At 46.0% G+C, this 15,655-nt stretch overlaps 1 protein-coding gene across 1 annotated transcript in view; it reads left to right on the top strand.

The window, feature by feature from the left end:
* UBA1 (ubiquitin like modifier activating enzyme 1) overlaps positions 1-15,655 on the top strand; it is a 2,903,587-nt gene that overhangs the window by 690,979 nt on the left and 2,196,953 nt on the right. The gene's annotated exons all lie outside the window — the stretch shown is intronic.

Here is a 15,655-nt window from a genome sequence, read left to right as displayed (position 1 = left end):
GCATGGAAAGTGGATGCCCTATCCTTCAGTTGGAAAAACCTATCAGTTTACGCCTTTCCTCCTCTGCCTCTTCTCCCCAAGGTCTTACTAAAGGTCAGACAGGAAAAACCAAAAATTATCCTAATTGCCCTGGACTGACCTCACCAGCACTGGTACCCAATTCTAAGGAATATGTCTCAACTCCCTCCTTGGTACTTGCCTCAAATACCTCATCTACTGTCTCAGCAGAGCAATCAAATTCTGCACACTCAACTCCAAACTCTGAACCTGGCAGCATGGCTGATCATGTAATTATTCAAACACCTCTCAGTAAATCTGTGATAGATGTAATTTTGGAAGCCAGAAGGCCTAGTACTAGCAAATCTTATGCTGATAAATAGAAGAGATTCTGTGCTTGGAACCAAGCACAAATGACAGACACATCAAAGCCAGATATTCCTCAGATTTTACAATACTTGACAAGGGCCTATCTTTTTCTTCAATAAAAATCCATACCTCTGCCATTTCGGCTCATTACAACACGGAGCCTCCCATCTTTTCTCATCCTCTGCTAAAAGTTTCTTAGAGTGGCCAAACATTTAAGGCCTCCCAGAAGAGCAGCAACTCCTGCATGGGACCTCAATTTAGTGCTGGAAAAACTCACCCTGCCTCCTTTTGAACCAGCAGCTACTGTGGATGTAAAGTTTTTTTATCTTAGAAAACAGCTTTACTTTTGGCTATCACTTCAGCAAGAAGCGTTTCAGAACTACAGGCTCTCGTGGCTGTGGAGTCTTTTATTATATTTTACCCGGACAGGGTGTCCCTCAGGACCAATCCTTCCTTTATGCCTAAGGTGGTATCCAGTGTGGCTCTTAACCAAACTATTCACCTGCCAACATTTTACCCAAATCTGCAGAACAAGGGGGAGCGGATTCTGCATTCCTTAGATGTACGCAGACAACTAAGATTCTACTTAAACAGGACCAAATCTCTAAGAAAGTCTGAGCAACTACTGGTGGCATTTGCTGCAGGATCAGAGGGGAAAGTTATGTCAAAGCAGACTATTTCAAAGTGGATAAGCCACTGCATTCATTTCTGCTACTTGCATCATGTTAAACAGGTGCCCAAGGGAATCTGGTCACATTCCACCAGGGCTGCATCTGCTACTTGGAGCTCTGTTCATACCTTTACAAAGCGTTATCATTTGCCTCTCTTCTCTAAGTCCAGGGCAGGCTTTGCCACTGCAGTTCTGCAGGGCCTTATAGCCGCTCCTAATGCTATTTAGTTCCATCCTCCCATCCATAGCTTTGGGATTCTACCCAAATGTAATGACTGCAACAGTGAAACGCGAAGAAGATAGTACAGTTGTGTACACTTACCATAAATGTAGATGTTCGAGTGTATTCACTGTTGCTGTCCGGGATAGCCACCCGCTGTCCCCTTTTTTTCTAAAACTTCTCTTTTCTTCATTATATTCTAAATCCTTTGTGGTGTATTTGCTTATTCAGGCCGACTGAGGACAACCTGCCAGCAGATTACCCAAATGTGTAATGACAGCAGCAGTGATTACATTCGAACATCTACATTTATGGTAAGTGTACACAACTGTACTTTGTCAGGAATCTTCCTCCATAAGTGCCACCCAGGTTATTCAAGTAGCTGGGGACTCTGTCCCGTCAGTGATCAACAGGAAGAAGATTAACCACTGAAGATAAAGAAGTTGTCTTTCCATAATGTTCCATCTGAGTTATTGATCTTCCAGACATCACACCCTCCCACTGTCCCCCTCCTAAGGTTCCTAGTGGATTTTCTGCATCTTTGTTGTATGTTAGGGTTTCTGCGCATAGATAGCCTCTGACTTATTCTTGTGTGTTGCATGAAAACTCTATCTGAGGTAACTGAGCAAAGGGCATTGTGGGTAGCAGCTTAGCATGAAAGTTTTTTGGTGCACGCCAGCTTGGAATGAGGCTGACTATGTATCGAACCCATTTTTGATGACTGGAAGAAGATCAGCAAGTCAGATGGAAAGTTATGGTAAGACATAACTTCTTTTTTCTTTGCAGAAACCACTCCTCCAAGGATAGGCAAGCTTTTCAGATCTCTCTACTCTCACTGGTAAACAAAGAAACTTCCTTTTTGCCCAAGTTAAGGTATGGCCAAACACAGAAGATTAAACAAAGTCCAGGTATCTGAAACTGGACTTTTCTGACTTAATAAGGTGGGAAAATAGCAAGATTCATTTGTTTTTTTTTTCTTCCAAAAAAAAAACAGTAGAAACAAATGCAAAAACACTTATAGTGCAGTAATGGCTGTTGCACTTGAGTGGGAATCCAGTAACAGTTTAAAAAAAAAAATGCAATTTACAACAGAAAACTTTTTTGAAGTGCAGGCCCAATTAAATGCAATTTCAGTGTAAAATGAGCGTTCTGAGGAGCAATAAACGCCAGACAACGAGCGTTTAGGTGGAAATAGCAATAAGCAAGAAGAAAAACCAAAAAATGTTACTTAAACCCTCCAAAGTCTATCCTTTTTTATCTCTGGCATTGTAGGTCTCTGCAGGACACCTAGGCAGGATCTGCTGAGCTTACACCATCCATGTTTGTAGTGTACCTTACCAGGCTACTGTGCATGAGGGTTTTGAAGTGAACCTACAGATTCTTTGGTTACAGCATTTCAGTCCTCTCAAATCCGTTCAGTATCTAGAGTGTGTGTTCGTGCATTTTGCATCGATGGCTGCGTTTGGTCTTCAAGGCAACCCTTTGCATGTTTTTACAGTGGCTGCTGCCACGGATTCACTTAAGACTGAAAGCCGAAAATCTTGAATTTCAAAAGACAGAGGCAAAATCTTAAGTTCAAAAGTACTGAAGCTCAATACTGAAAACACACAGGATACCAACACTTACTATATTCCCGCAGAAGTAGATACAGAAACCTACACAAGACAAACCATATTAATTTTCTCCAAGTATAAGCAGGGGGGCAAGCCCCCCCCTTGCTACTTAAATATAGGAACACCGAGATCGCGCTTCACTACATTGACATGAGCTGTTTTGCATGTTTCTCTGTTGGTCATTACACTTGGGTTATCTTTCTGCAGGTATCCCTCAGTTGACGCAAATACCAGAGTCGTGGGATTTCTGCGTCTGCTGTCGCTTCTTCCATCATGTCAGTGGTATAAAACAGGCAAACCAATACCATTACATCAGTCTTTCTTGCTGAGAAGGAGCCCGAAGCAGAATCAGTTTGCAATTGCCGGTCGGCTGCTTTCTGAAATTTTCGTTTTTCGAGTTTCAAACCTGAAGTTTTCTAAAGCTAAGTACCCCTTTGAGGATTCTTTTTATTGCTCTAACTGATGTCAGAAAAAGTTAATTGTTTTGCCTGTGTAATGCAAATACCTCAGATTTTCATTTTTACTGCGTCACCTGTTTAGTCCCAGACCACGACGTTCCTCGCTGTCTGTTTTGTGTTTTGTTTAACCCCTGAACCATTCGTCGGGCGATTTTTGTAGCTAAACTCTTTCGCACTTCTCCATATTTCGAAATGGCTTCAGTAAGCCATCTGACTACCGATCTTCCGAAAAAGTGCAATGATAAAGACAGAGTCAGGCTGCATAGGTGAAAAACTGACGATGACGCTTTTAAGCTAGTCGCCAGTCCACCGGTACTCAATGAGGTGCTTTTGCAGCCTCTGATGTTTGCTTCTACAGATTCGCTGGTCTCTGCTGAGACCCATTCGGAGTACGTTATGCCATGAGATGCTGCTTCAACTATGGAACCTGCGGATGTCTCTACCTTAGATGGGTATGGAGCCGCTGTGCAGGCACTGTCTTCTGAGGGTGTATTCCGACCTACCGATATACGCATTAAACCAACAACTTTATTTTTAGCTAAAACTACCGAGTTTTTCAGGCCTAGAGTGCACACTATTCCGAGAAAACCAACGACCAAAGCGCATGCTCAAGCTCCCATGCATCAGAAACAAAGGCTTAGAATGGCTCAAGACCTTATCACCCTAATTAGGGAAAGCCAGCCTTCCCCTGCTAAGAGACCAAGAACTGAGTTTCTTTCTGATTTTACAGACCATAAGTCCGATGACTCTGACCCTTCTAATTACCAGGGCATACCCCTGTCTACCTTTGAGGATTCAGATGCAGAGGAATCCATTCCTTCTGCTTCCCCTCCAGAGGATTTTTCTTTTGGTGAAACCTTGCATACTTTGAGAGCATTTCAGCTGGGAATGCCAGGATTATCCTCAGTCCAAAAAGAGACTCGGGGAATTTTTAGAGTTGCCTGATCACAGGCCTGTAGCTATATGCCCTGTTCTGGATGTTGTAGATGTCTTCATGGAATCCAGTCTTAGTTCATACACTTTACCACCGGCCCCCAGAAAACCTAACTGGTACTACAGAGTACCTGATTCTCACAATTTTTTCTTTAATCCTACTGCAGATCCAGAGACCATTTCCCAAGGCCCTAAAGGTATTAAGGCTACTACAGCCAAAGATCCTACTCCTTCAGACAGAGATTCCGGAGATTTAGACAGATGGGGTAAGAAGGTAAATATCTCTGTAGCTCTGGCCATCAGGGCATTGAATCGCCAGTTTCATATGTTGAAGTACCAGCAACATATTATGGAAGAAATTAAACAAAAAAAAATTGGTGATACGGATTGTACAGAAAATAAAGTTTGACGAGTTAATGCATTCTGCAAACCAAGTTGGTAAGCATACTTTCAATTGTGGCATTGATGCACTAGAAGCATCTTGCAGGGCTGCAGTCACTGGATCTTTACTGAGAAGGCATGCTTGGCTGAAGGAACAAACCTTGCCAGACCATGTCAATCAAAATTGCTAGACGCTCTTTTAAATCAGGACAGTGTGGCACCAAAGCAGAAGTTCCTAAAAAGATGGAAGAAAAGGCTAAATCTATGCAAACTGTTAAAGAATTCTTATAAGTGCAGCCACCTAGATTCAGTAGGCATTGGCCTACAAAAAACTCCTCCTTTCAAGTCCCTTCCAGGTTTTCTCAGTCCAAACCCAGGGGAACCGGACCACCAAGACTACAGTCTGAGTATGCAGAGATCTAAACAGTGGAGTGCTGCCGCCTCAAAAACAGGGAGTGGCAAGCCACCCCCTTATGGTAAAAGTTCACAATGACTTTTCAGTTATCCTTCTCAGCCTTGCCCATCTACTTGCGCAGCTAGGAGGAAAACTTGCCCTTCATGCCAAAAAGCTGGATGTCCATTTCTCAGGACCGATGGGATGTTCTTGGTGTTTCACTGTTGCAGTGATTACATTTGGGTAATCTGCTGGCAGGTTGCCCTCAGTCGGCCTGATTAAAGTCTTGGGTCCTGCGTCTGTTGCTGTCCCTTCTTTCATGACGTCAGGTCATCAGGGGTATAATACATGCAGCTAATGCCATTACATCAGTCTTTCTTGCCGTGTGGTGCCCGAAGCAGAAGCCGTTCGCAAGTGTCAGTCGGCAGACTCCTGAATTTGTTGATAAGTTGTCAATCTCACCTTCGTTCTTGCTGGTTGGGATCGAAGCTGATCTCGTTTGCCTCTTCAGCTGCGAGGTTCCTGGATACTGGCTCAGGCTCATATAACTTCGTTTATTAGCTTTCTTGTCAGATAAGAATTTTTTTCTTGTATATTTAGTTTATTTAGCTAGACTGTTCTGTGTTGTAGTTCCCTTTCCCTTAGAACTTGTTTAAATTAGAGAGTTCTCCCCTCCCCTTTTTCTCCTCCTATTAGTAGGCAACCGTTTAAGTTGGAGGCTTCCTACTCAAATAAAAAAAAAAACTATATATCTTTGGTTTGTAGTACTCTTGTAGTCTTTTGTGGTAGTGTTAGCACTAGTCTTATTAGTTTAGCCCTTTACTAGAATAGTCGCATTAGTGGTGATTTATAGCTTAGTGTGGTTTTTTTGCTATTTGTGGATGATGTCTAAAGAATCCAAGGTTTCGGGATTCAAGAAGTGTGACTCATGCTGTCAGAAAATGTCTCTGACAGATGGGCACACTTCTTGCGTCTACTGCTTAGGCACAGTACACATGCAGGGCTCTTGTTCTGTATGCCATGCATTCAGCCCAAGCGTTCTGCAGGAGCGCAGAAACAAACTCATATTGAGGGGCCTTCTTAAGCCTCAGGATTCACCAGCCAAGGCTCAGCCGGTGAAGTCTCCTAAACCAGCGAAATCGTCTGCTCCCAACTCGGAGCCGTCTTTGGCCCAAGACTTGTCTACTTCTTCGGTTCTGGCTGAAACTGAGGAGACTGCCTCCTCGTCGGCTCCACCAGTACCCTCGGAGCCGTCAAGGACTCACAAGAGACCGAGGTCCCCTTCATTGGAGTCCATACATTAGGCTCCTTGGTCTCCCCTCTTACAAAGTGACAGCAGTCCTAGATCTTCCCACTCTTCTTGGTCCTCTAGGCTCTCGGATCATGATGTGGAGAGAGTGGGTCAGTAGGTTGAAGTTGCAGGCACTGGCCAAAATGTTGTCCAGCCCTCAACAGGTGTCTGCTCCATCTGTTTCTATCGATATTCCTCCTCAGACTCCATTGAGCTCGGAGCCGGAGATTGTTGAGGTCAGAGAAGTGGACTCGTCGGCTCCGATAACTATTTCTCCTTCGGATCAATCTTCGGCTCTGATCCCTTCGATGGCACTTTCCCTCGAGGGATGTGGGCGCAGACTCCCTCGTCTGCTCCGAGGGGGCGAGTGGCATCGGACCCTTGTCTGACTCTGTTCTCTCCCTCGGAGCGTCGGCACAGGTGAGCTTAGCTCCTACATCTGCCTCGGAGCCATCTCCCTCGGTGCGGAGGATTCTGGTTTCCTCTAAGCTTTCTCTGCATTGTAGCAGAGGCGCCTTCAATGTCATGAGGAGTGTGCTGGCCTCTCAGCCAGCTCCACCTTCGGCCCCACTAGCTCCGTCCCCTGTGGTGCCTGTGTCAACCTCTGTCGCTCTTCCAGACCCCAAGCGTGGGGAACCAGTGCTCCAGGTCACCCCATTGGATGTTTCTTCTTCCGAGGCCGCCTCTGATCATTCAGAGGAGCCCCCTCGGAAGAAGTGCAAGAGGAAGCACATGGACTCCCCTGAGTCTGTCACTTCGGATACGGATTTGGATGAGTCTGAAGGGTCCCTGAGATCTCACTCTGAAGATGTTTCCTTCTCAGACATCCTAGAAATACTTAAGCAGAGGGGGAAATGGAATACCCTAGCTCCTACTGAGGGCGAATCTGTATTCCTGGATGCATTCGGCTCCCGGCCCTCCACCTTCTGGTTTTCTCCACCCTTCGATCCACTAATGTCTGTGGTGGCTCGTAGGGCTTGGTCAGCTCCGGATACAGTGGAACCAGCCCCAAGGAGACCAGGCAAGTTTTACTGCTCCTCCTGACAAGCAGTTCCTTACTAAGGGTGTTCCCGTGGATGCCATGGTGGTAGCAGCAGCCACTAAAAAGGAGTTAGCGGAAACATCTGTCTCTGTTCATCCTCTTAACAAGCAGTCCAGGACCATGGAGAGATGTGGGAAGCGAATGTTTGCTTCAGCGACCTTTTCCATGAGGTCGCTGAATTACTTATGCCATTTCACCAGGGTTCAGAGGGATCTTCTGAAAGAGCTCTGAGATATCCTGCAGGATCCATCAGCTGAAGGGGCTCAGGCTAAAGAGGCCTCTCAGCTGGCAACCCTTAACTGTCAACTCTTCCATGAGGCTCATTTCCTATGCAGCCAATGGGGCGAGTAGAGCCGCAAGCACAGGCTTGGCACTTCGGAGACGTGCATGGATGTGGCTGTGTAATTTTGCGGAACCCTTCAGAGCATCATTCACCAATACTCCCTTTGACGGTTCCTTTCATTTTGGACCACAGGTGAAAGACACTCTTACCAGGTGTGAGCAGGAAGGCAAGACTCTCTCTGCCGTAGGAGTCCGTTTTTCCACCCCCTCTAGACCAATACCCCAAGGGACAGAGGAGTGGAAAGATGTGGTTTCTGAAATCCCAGGGATCTTTGCCTCACACACATAGTGATTTTTTTCCTCCAGGGGCAGAGGAGGAAATAATCATAGTAGACGCCGCCCTTGTGGCAGAGGGGGTCCGCAGAACCAGGGCAGTAGAGAATCCTCCTCTGACAAGCCCTTCCAACAATCCTGAGGGGTTGCCCGACTGTCTCTGGAGGCAGTTGGGGGAAGACTTTCATTGTACCCAAAAGCCTGGCTGAACTTAACGCAAGACAAATGACTACATTCAATAATATCCGGAGGTTACAGATTCCCATTCGTTCAGCCCCCTCTACCATCATGCAAGTCCCCCCCCCCCAGATGTTCCACCCAATGTGAGGGACCAAGCAGTTTTAGAAGTTTCAAAACTGCTAGAAAAAGTCATCCAGGAAGTCCCGACAGACCAACACGGATCCGGAACTTACTTAAGGTTCTTTTTGGTACCAAAAAAGACTGGGGACTGGAGACCTATTTTGGATCTCAACAGACTGAACAAGTCTGTTCAAAGAACAAAGTTTCAGATGGTCACGCTACAGTACATTCTACTCTTTTTGTGTCAGGACAATTGGATATGCTCTATAGATCTCCAGGATGCGTACTGTCACATCAAAATGGACAGGCACTCCAGGAGATTCCTTTGCTTCTGGCTGGGAGCCAGTCGTTACCAGTTCAGAGCTCTGCCCTTTGGTCTCACCACAGCCCCCAGGGTGTTCACCAAATGTATGGCAGTAGTCACGACTCACCTGTGACGTCAAGGATTCCAGGTGTTTCCATATCTAGACGACTGGCTCCTTACTGCTACTACCAGGCACCAACTCCTTCAAGCCAGGGACTGTACAATTTCAATTTGCTCCCAACTAGGTATCACCATAAATTTCAAAAAGTCTGCCTTGTTGCCCTGTCAGTCTATTACTTGTATAGGAGCAGACTTAAATACAATGAGCATGTTCACAAAGCTACCTTTGGACAGGGTGTCCACAATTCGCCAGCAAGTTCAAGTCCTTATGCAATGCAAAAGGGTACAAGTCAGTTACGTCCTTCAAACTCTAGGGTCCATGGCAGTGGCGATTCTTTTGATAACCCTGGCCCGCTTTCACATGAGAATCCTGCAGTGGCTTCTATTCACAATGGTCCTTCCAACAGCTCCCCATGTCACACATGGTCATTATTACAGAAGCATGCAAAAGGCACCTTTCCTGGTTGATGATCTCCCCACTAATGTCTCAGGGCAGACAATTCATTCAGCTCCCGGTTGCCACAGTGACCACAAACGCCTCCCTGATAGGGTGGGGGGGCATTTTCAGGGCAGGACAGACCAAGGCACTTGGCAGGCTCACGAGTACCATCTGTATATAAATGTCTTAGAAATGAGAGCCGTGCTCTTAGCGTTGCAAGCTCTTCAGGACACTCTCCCTTCTGGGACCATTGCAATTCAAACGGACATGTCATTGGTGTGGTACATCAACAAGCAGGTCGGGACTAGGTCCTACCCCCTATGTCGAGAAGCCCTCAGACTCTGACAATCGGCGATTTCCTCCCAACTATTTCTGATTGCAATGCACATCCCTGGGAGGTCCAACATCATAGCGGACAGACTCATCCGAGCTATTCACATGCCTCACGAGTGGTCTCTGAATCAGGTAGTGGCAGATCTGATCTTCTGCAAATGGGCCCAGCCTTGCTGCGACCTTTTTGCTTCCCCCTTAAACAGCAAATGCAGCAACTACTTCTCCCTTCAGCTTCCTCGTCACTCTCCCAGAGACGCTCTGGTCCACGATTGGCCTCGGGGACTTGTTTATGCATTCCCTCCATTTCCCCTGATACTGAAACTAATACAAAAAGCAATGTCATTGGGTTGCAGAATGATCCTCATTGCCCCCTACTGGTCTCGACAGATATGGTTCCCATTCCTGCACCATTGCTTTCTCGAGCAGCCTTGGACTCTGGATCCGATTCCAGACGTACTGATTAATCAATCCGGTGGGCTTCATCATTCCCTTCAAACACTGCAGCTCACAGCTTGGTTGCTCCACTTCCAACCTTAGTTAGGCTTCCCAGCATTTCCCTGGCCGTTCGCGACATTGTTTCCTCCCATAAGTCTGCTACTAGAAGGACTTATGCTAGCAAATGGAAATGTTTTTCTTGTTGGGCAGAGGCTAGGAACATAGACCCCTTCAAAGCAACTATCCACGAAATCTTGGAGTTCCTAACAGAACTCTTTCATTCGGGGTCCGCTTCTGCTGCAATCAGGGTTCAATTAGCGGCCATTTCAAATTTTCATGTTGGATTGTCCATAGCAAACATTATATCTCAAGCTATGCAAATCGTTTCTAAGAGGGGCTACTCTCCTTAGACCCCCAGTGAGAGATCCACCTGCTCCTTGGGACCTTAATTTGGTACTAACCTCTTTGATTATGCCCCCTTTCGTTCCGGCAGCGTCCTGCTCCATGAAGTTTCTAACTTTGAAAACTCTTTCTGGTAGCTATTACTTCAGATGGACAGGTCTCTGAACTTCAGGCACTATGCGTCCGTCCTCCATACTTAGTATTCCACAAGGACAGGGTAGTCTGAGGACTAATCCCTCTTTCCTTCCGAAAGTCTGCTCAGAATAATTTGAACCAGTCTATAGAACTACCTGTGTTTTTTCCTAACCACACCAACAAGGCAGAATATGGACATCCAATTGATGTAACTTGTAGACAATTGCGTTTCTACCTGCATAGGACAAAGGAGATAAGGAAGTCTGGCCAACTGTTCCTTTCCTATGCTCGGGGCAAACAAGGTCTCCCAGTTTCCAAAGTGACCTTATCTAGGTGGTTGTCTCACATTACCTTTATCTATCAACTTAGGAACAAAGACTTGCCAATCAAACCAAAAGGTCATTCCACTAGGGCCTTAGCCACCTCTGTAGCCTTCCAGTCTAGGTTGCCCATGGACTCTATCTGTGCCGCTGCTACGTGGGCAAATCCTCATACCTTTATTTCACATTACAAGTTGGATTTGGTCTCCAGGAATAGAGCTAATTTTGGATGTTCTTCATCTCACATTGCTGCAGTCCTTACACTTGGGTAGTCCGCTGTCCTCGGTCGGCCCGAATATCAAAGTATTAGGCTGATGTCGGTGGACTGACATCAGGACGTCAGGGTACAAATGCGCATGACCGACGTCATATCCTCAGTCTTTTTTGCCGCATGGTCCGATGCAGAAGCAGCGTTGCAAGTGCCGTTCGGCGTTCTGAAATGTTTCGAATTCGGAGTTTCAGACCGAGTCAAAGTTGGCTAAGTACCCCGTTGGGGAATATTTTAGATGTTCTTCATCTCCCATTGCTGCAGTCCTTACACTAGGGTAGTCCGCTGTCCTTGGTCGGCCCGAATATCAAAGTATAAGGCTGACGTCGGTCAAGGCGCACTTGACTGACATCAGGACGTCAGGGTACAAATGCGCATGACCGACGTCATATCCTCAGTCTTTTTTGCCGCATGGTCCGATGCAGAAGCAGCATTGCAAGTGCCGGTTGGCGTTCTGAGATTTTTCGATTTCGAAGTTTCAGACCGAGTTCAAAGTTGGCTAAGTACCCCGTTGGGGAATATTTTAGTTTTTTCTTGCCTCAGTCATTTACCGGATGTCAGAAAAAGTCAATAATTGCATTTCTTGTGGGAAACCGATACTGCATAGAGATTATCATACTTTGTGTATTCCTTGCTTAGGGCCTGAGCACGACGTTGTTGGCTGTCGCTCTTGTGCTAGATTTAATAAACGCACTATAAAGAGAAGGTTGGATTGTGCAAGGTTAGTCTTTGGGAAGCGGTGCAATTATAAAATGCCGTCTGATGCTCGACGCCCGCTTCTTCAAGAAGCGCAAGGACAAAGCAGTTAAGTTTAGGCTAGAAGAACCGCCTGTACCGGACGCCGGTTCTTTAGAGGTGTCGGTGGAGCCGGTGGCTCCACCGGAGGTTTCTTTGTGTTCCCAGGGTGAGACTTTATTATTGCAAGATGTGGCCTCTCAGGAGGCAGGTCAGGCTGAGGGGGCTTCTCGTTACTATACTCCCTCCCTTCCTAGGGTGGCTAGGCCCTCTCCTTCTGTTTCAAAGGCTTCTCCCAGGGCAGGCCAGGTTTAGCTTCAGTTGGTGTTACCCCTAGCTCTTCAGGAACTGTGCCCAAGAAGCATATGCTTAAAATGGCAGAAGATTTGATTACTTTGATTAGGGGTTCCATGCCCCCTCCTGATAAGAGACCTAGGGTGGAGCCTGAGCTGGGGGGTTTTGAGCAGGCTTCAGATGTTTCAGAGTCTTCGGCTGAAGACTTGCAGGAGTACTCTACTTATTCTGATTCTGATGTGGATGATTCTACTCCTTCTGCTTCTCCTCCTGAGGATTTTTCTTTTTCAGAAACTCTTCATTCCATGAGGGAGCATTTTAAGTGGGAAGGTCAGGACTTCTCTGAATCCAGGAAAAGGCTTAGGGAATTTTTGTTTTTACCCCAGCATAGGCCTTTGGCTATACCTCCTATTTTGGATGTAGTGGAAGATGTTTTTACAGAGGCTTCTCTTAATCCTGATTCTTTGCCTCCTGCTCCTGTTAAGCCGGATTGGTATTACAGGGTGCCTGAAGCTCATAAGTATCTTTTTAAGAGTCCTAGGGCAGACCCAGAAACTGTTGGCCAGGGGCCTAAAGGTGTTAAGGCTTCTGTTGTTAAGAATCTGGTTCCTGCAGACAGAGGCTAGGGCCTTGGATAGATGGGGAAAGAAAGTTTATACTTCCACTCTTGCTATGAGGGCTTTGAATTGCCAGTTTCACATGTTGAAATACCAAAACTATCTCCTTTCACAATTGAAGTCTAAGGTTGATGCTCTGGCAGAAGGTATTGATTGTAAAGAGTTGCAAGATTTAGTACATGTTTCTGAACAGGTGGGTAAGCATTCTTTGCAATGTGGTTTTGATGCTGTACAGGCCTCGTCTAGGGTGGCTGCCACTGGGTCAGTTCTTCGCAGGCACGCCTGGCTAAGGGATCAAAATTTGTCTGAACATGTTAAAACAAGGATTTTAGATGCTCCTTTACAATCTGACGTGTTGTTTGGTCCTCCTGTTGAGGCAGTTTTGAAGAAAATGGAAGACAAGGCTAAGTCTATGCAGACTGTTAAAGATTTTTTGCAGGTCCAGCCTCCAAAGTTTAGTAGAAATTGGCCTACTAAAGGGTGGACGATCCTTGTTATGATTCCCAGTCTAGGGGTAGATTTAGACGTGGTAGGGGCAGAGCTCAGGGCTCTTTCAGGCCTAGAACAGGGAGTTCTCCTGCACAGTCTTCGGTGAGGGCAGGGGTCAGTCCTTTCGTAAACAGACCCAATGACCTACCTTTTCAGCTGCCAGAGCCTTCTCGCCTGGCAGCACCTTTGGGAGGAAGGTTGGCACTTTTCAAAGAAAATTGGAGTTTAATTACCCAAGACAGATGGGTATTGGATATCATACACCACGGCTACAGGTTTTATTTCCATACCTTGCCTCCTTTCAAAGGCATGCCAGACGCTCCTCCTCAACAAAGAATAGAGGCTCACAAGCAGGTTTCTCTGTTGCTCCAAATAGGGGCCATACAGCCGGTCCCTATGCCAGAAGTGGGCCTAGGATTTTATTCTCGCCTGTTCCTAGTACCAAAGAAGGGGAACATGTGGAGACCAATTTTGGATTTATCTATCCTCAACACATCTGGACATTCCCAAGTTCAAAATGTTGCCGTTGCAGCAGCTTTTACCTCTGCTGGGCAAAGATCATTGGATGGTAACTTTGGATCTCAAGGAGGCTTACCTTCATGTTCCTATCAGACTAAGTTGCAGGAAGTATCTGCTGAGCTGGGACTTCTCACTATCAGTTCTCTGCATTGCCCTTTGGCTTATCTACTGCGCCCAGAGTGTTCACGAAAGTTCTGGCTCCAGTGATAGCTTTCTTCAGGCTAAAAGGAATACAGATCTATCCTTATTTGGACGACTGCCTGATTCTGGCTCAAGGAAGGGAAGAGCTTCTTCATCATTTGGAATATGTGATAGCAGTGCTAAGATGCCTGGGGTATTCTGTGAACGAAATAAAGTCCAGTCTAGTACCCTCTCAGGACATGTGCTTTCTGGGTGTGAGACTGAATACAGCATCCCAGATGGCCTTTTTAACCCCGGACAAACAAGAGTCTATCCCTTTACTTCCATCAACTATCTCATCAGTCCGGGCTGACTGCAAGGACAGTCCTTCAAGCCTTAGGGTTCATGGCATCTTGTATTCTGGTGCTTCCCAATGCCAAACTGCATATGAGGAAGCTACAGTGGTGTCTCAAAAATGTATGGACACAGCACTGCCAGGATCTGGACACTGTCATTCAAATAATACCTTGCATTCAAAAGGAATTTTTGTGGTGGGCTCAGGAATGTCACCTAAACAAGGGACTCTCTGTGACCCGGCCAGAGGCGAGTCAGATTTTAACGACAGATGCCTCAGACAAAGCTTGGGGAGCTCATCTAAATGGAAAGTGGATACAAGACAAGTGGCCTGCCAGACTACAACATCTACATATCAACATGAAGGAGATGTTAGCAGTCCAGTTTGCATTAATGGCTTTCAAGGAATTACTTCTTCCAGGGCAGATGTTGATTCTAACAGACAACACAACTGTCATGTGGTACATCAACAAGCAAGGGGGGAACGCATTCTTATCCTCTATGCAGGCAAGCAATGATTTTGTGGGAGACTGCTCTCAGTTTACAACTCGATCTTCAGGCAAGGTTTCTGCCAGGAGCACAGAACTCCTTAGCAGATGTGTTGAGCAGACGAATTATGGATCCCCACGAGTGGAAATTGGATCCTCATGTATTTCAGAAATTGACAGTGTCATGGGGAACTCCAGACATAGATCTGTTCGCTTCTCCACTAAACCATCAGCTGCCAAAGTTTTGCACAAAAAGGTTTCACCCCACAGCTTGGAGAGTGGATGCTCTTTCTTTCAATTGGAGCAATCTTCATGTGTATGCCTTTCCACCTCTGCCTCTCCTCCCAAAGGTACTTCTAAAGGTCAGACAGGACAAGCCAAGGATGATTTTAATAGCTCCGGATTGGCCTCGACAGCACTGGTACCCATTACTGAGAAGTCTGGTACGGAAGCCTCCATGGCCTTTGCCTTCGATTCCACACCTGTTGTCAAAGGAGGACAGCCATTTGCTAAATGTCAAGCTTCACTCTCTGCACCTAACAGCCTGGCATATTCTGTTTTGAACCATAGTGGGCCTCCACTTCCTCAGCAAGTTTTGAATGTTATTTTGGAAGCTAGAAGGCCTAGTACAAGGAAAGTGTACGCAGACAAATGGAAGAGATTTTTATTTTGGAGTGCAGCAAAAGATTTTGATGTTTCTGAGCCTAATTTGTGTGTGGCTCTTCAATATCTTACTGAGTTACTAGACAAAGGTTTGTCTTTCTCTTCTATTAAAGTTCATGCTGCAGCAATTTCGCTCACTATGATTGTGACCCACCATTGTTTTCTCATCCTTTGTTCAAGCAATTTCTTAGAGGGGCAAAGAATATAAGACCCCACAAGAGCTCCTACTCCTGCTTGGGATCTCAATTTTGTGTTGGAGAAACTCACTCTACAACCTTTTGAGCCTGCAGCTACTTCTGAGTTGAAATATTTGTCATGGAAGACTGCTTTTTGTTGG

The sequence above is a fragment of the Protopterus annectens genome, chromosome 8.part0 (assembly GCF_019279795.1).
Source record: "Protopterus annectens isolate FY-2018-M chromosome 8.part0, PAN1.0, whole genome shotgun sequence".
Classification (NCBI taxonomy): Eukaryota; Metazoa; Chordata; order Ceratodontiformes; family Protopteridae; genus Protopterus; species Protopterus annectens.
The sequence above is the reverse complement of the archived record's forward strand: the minus strand, read 5'-3'. Positions and strand labels throughout refer to the sequence as shown.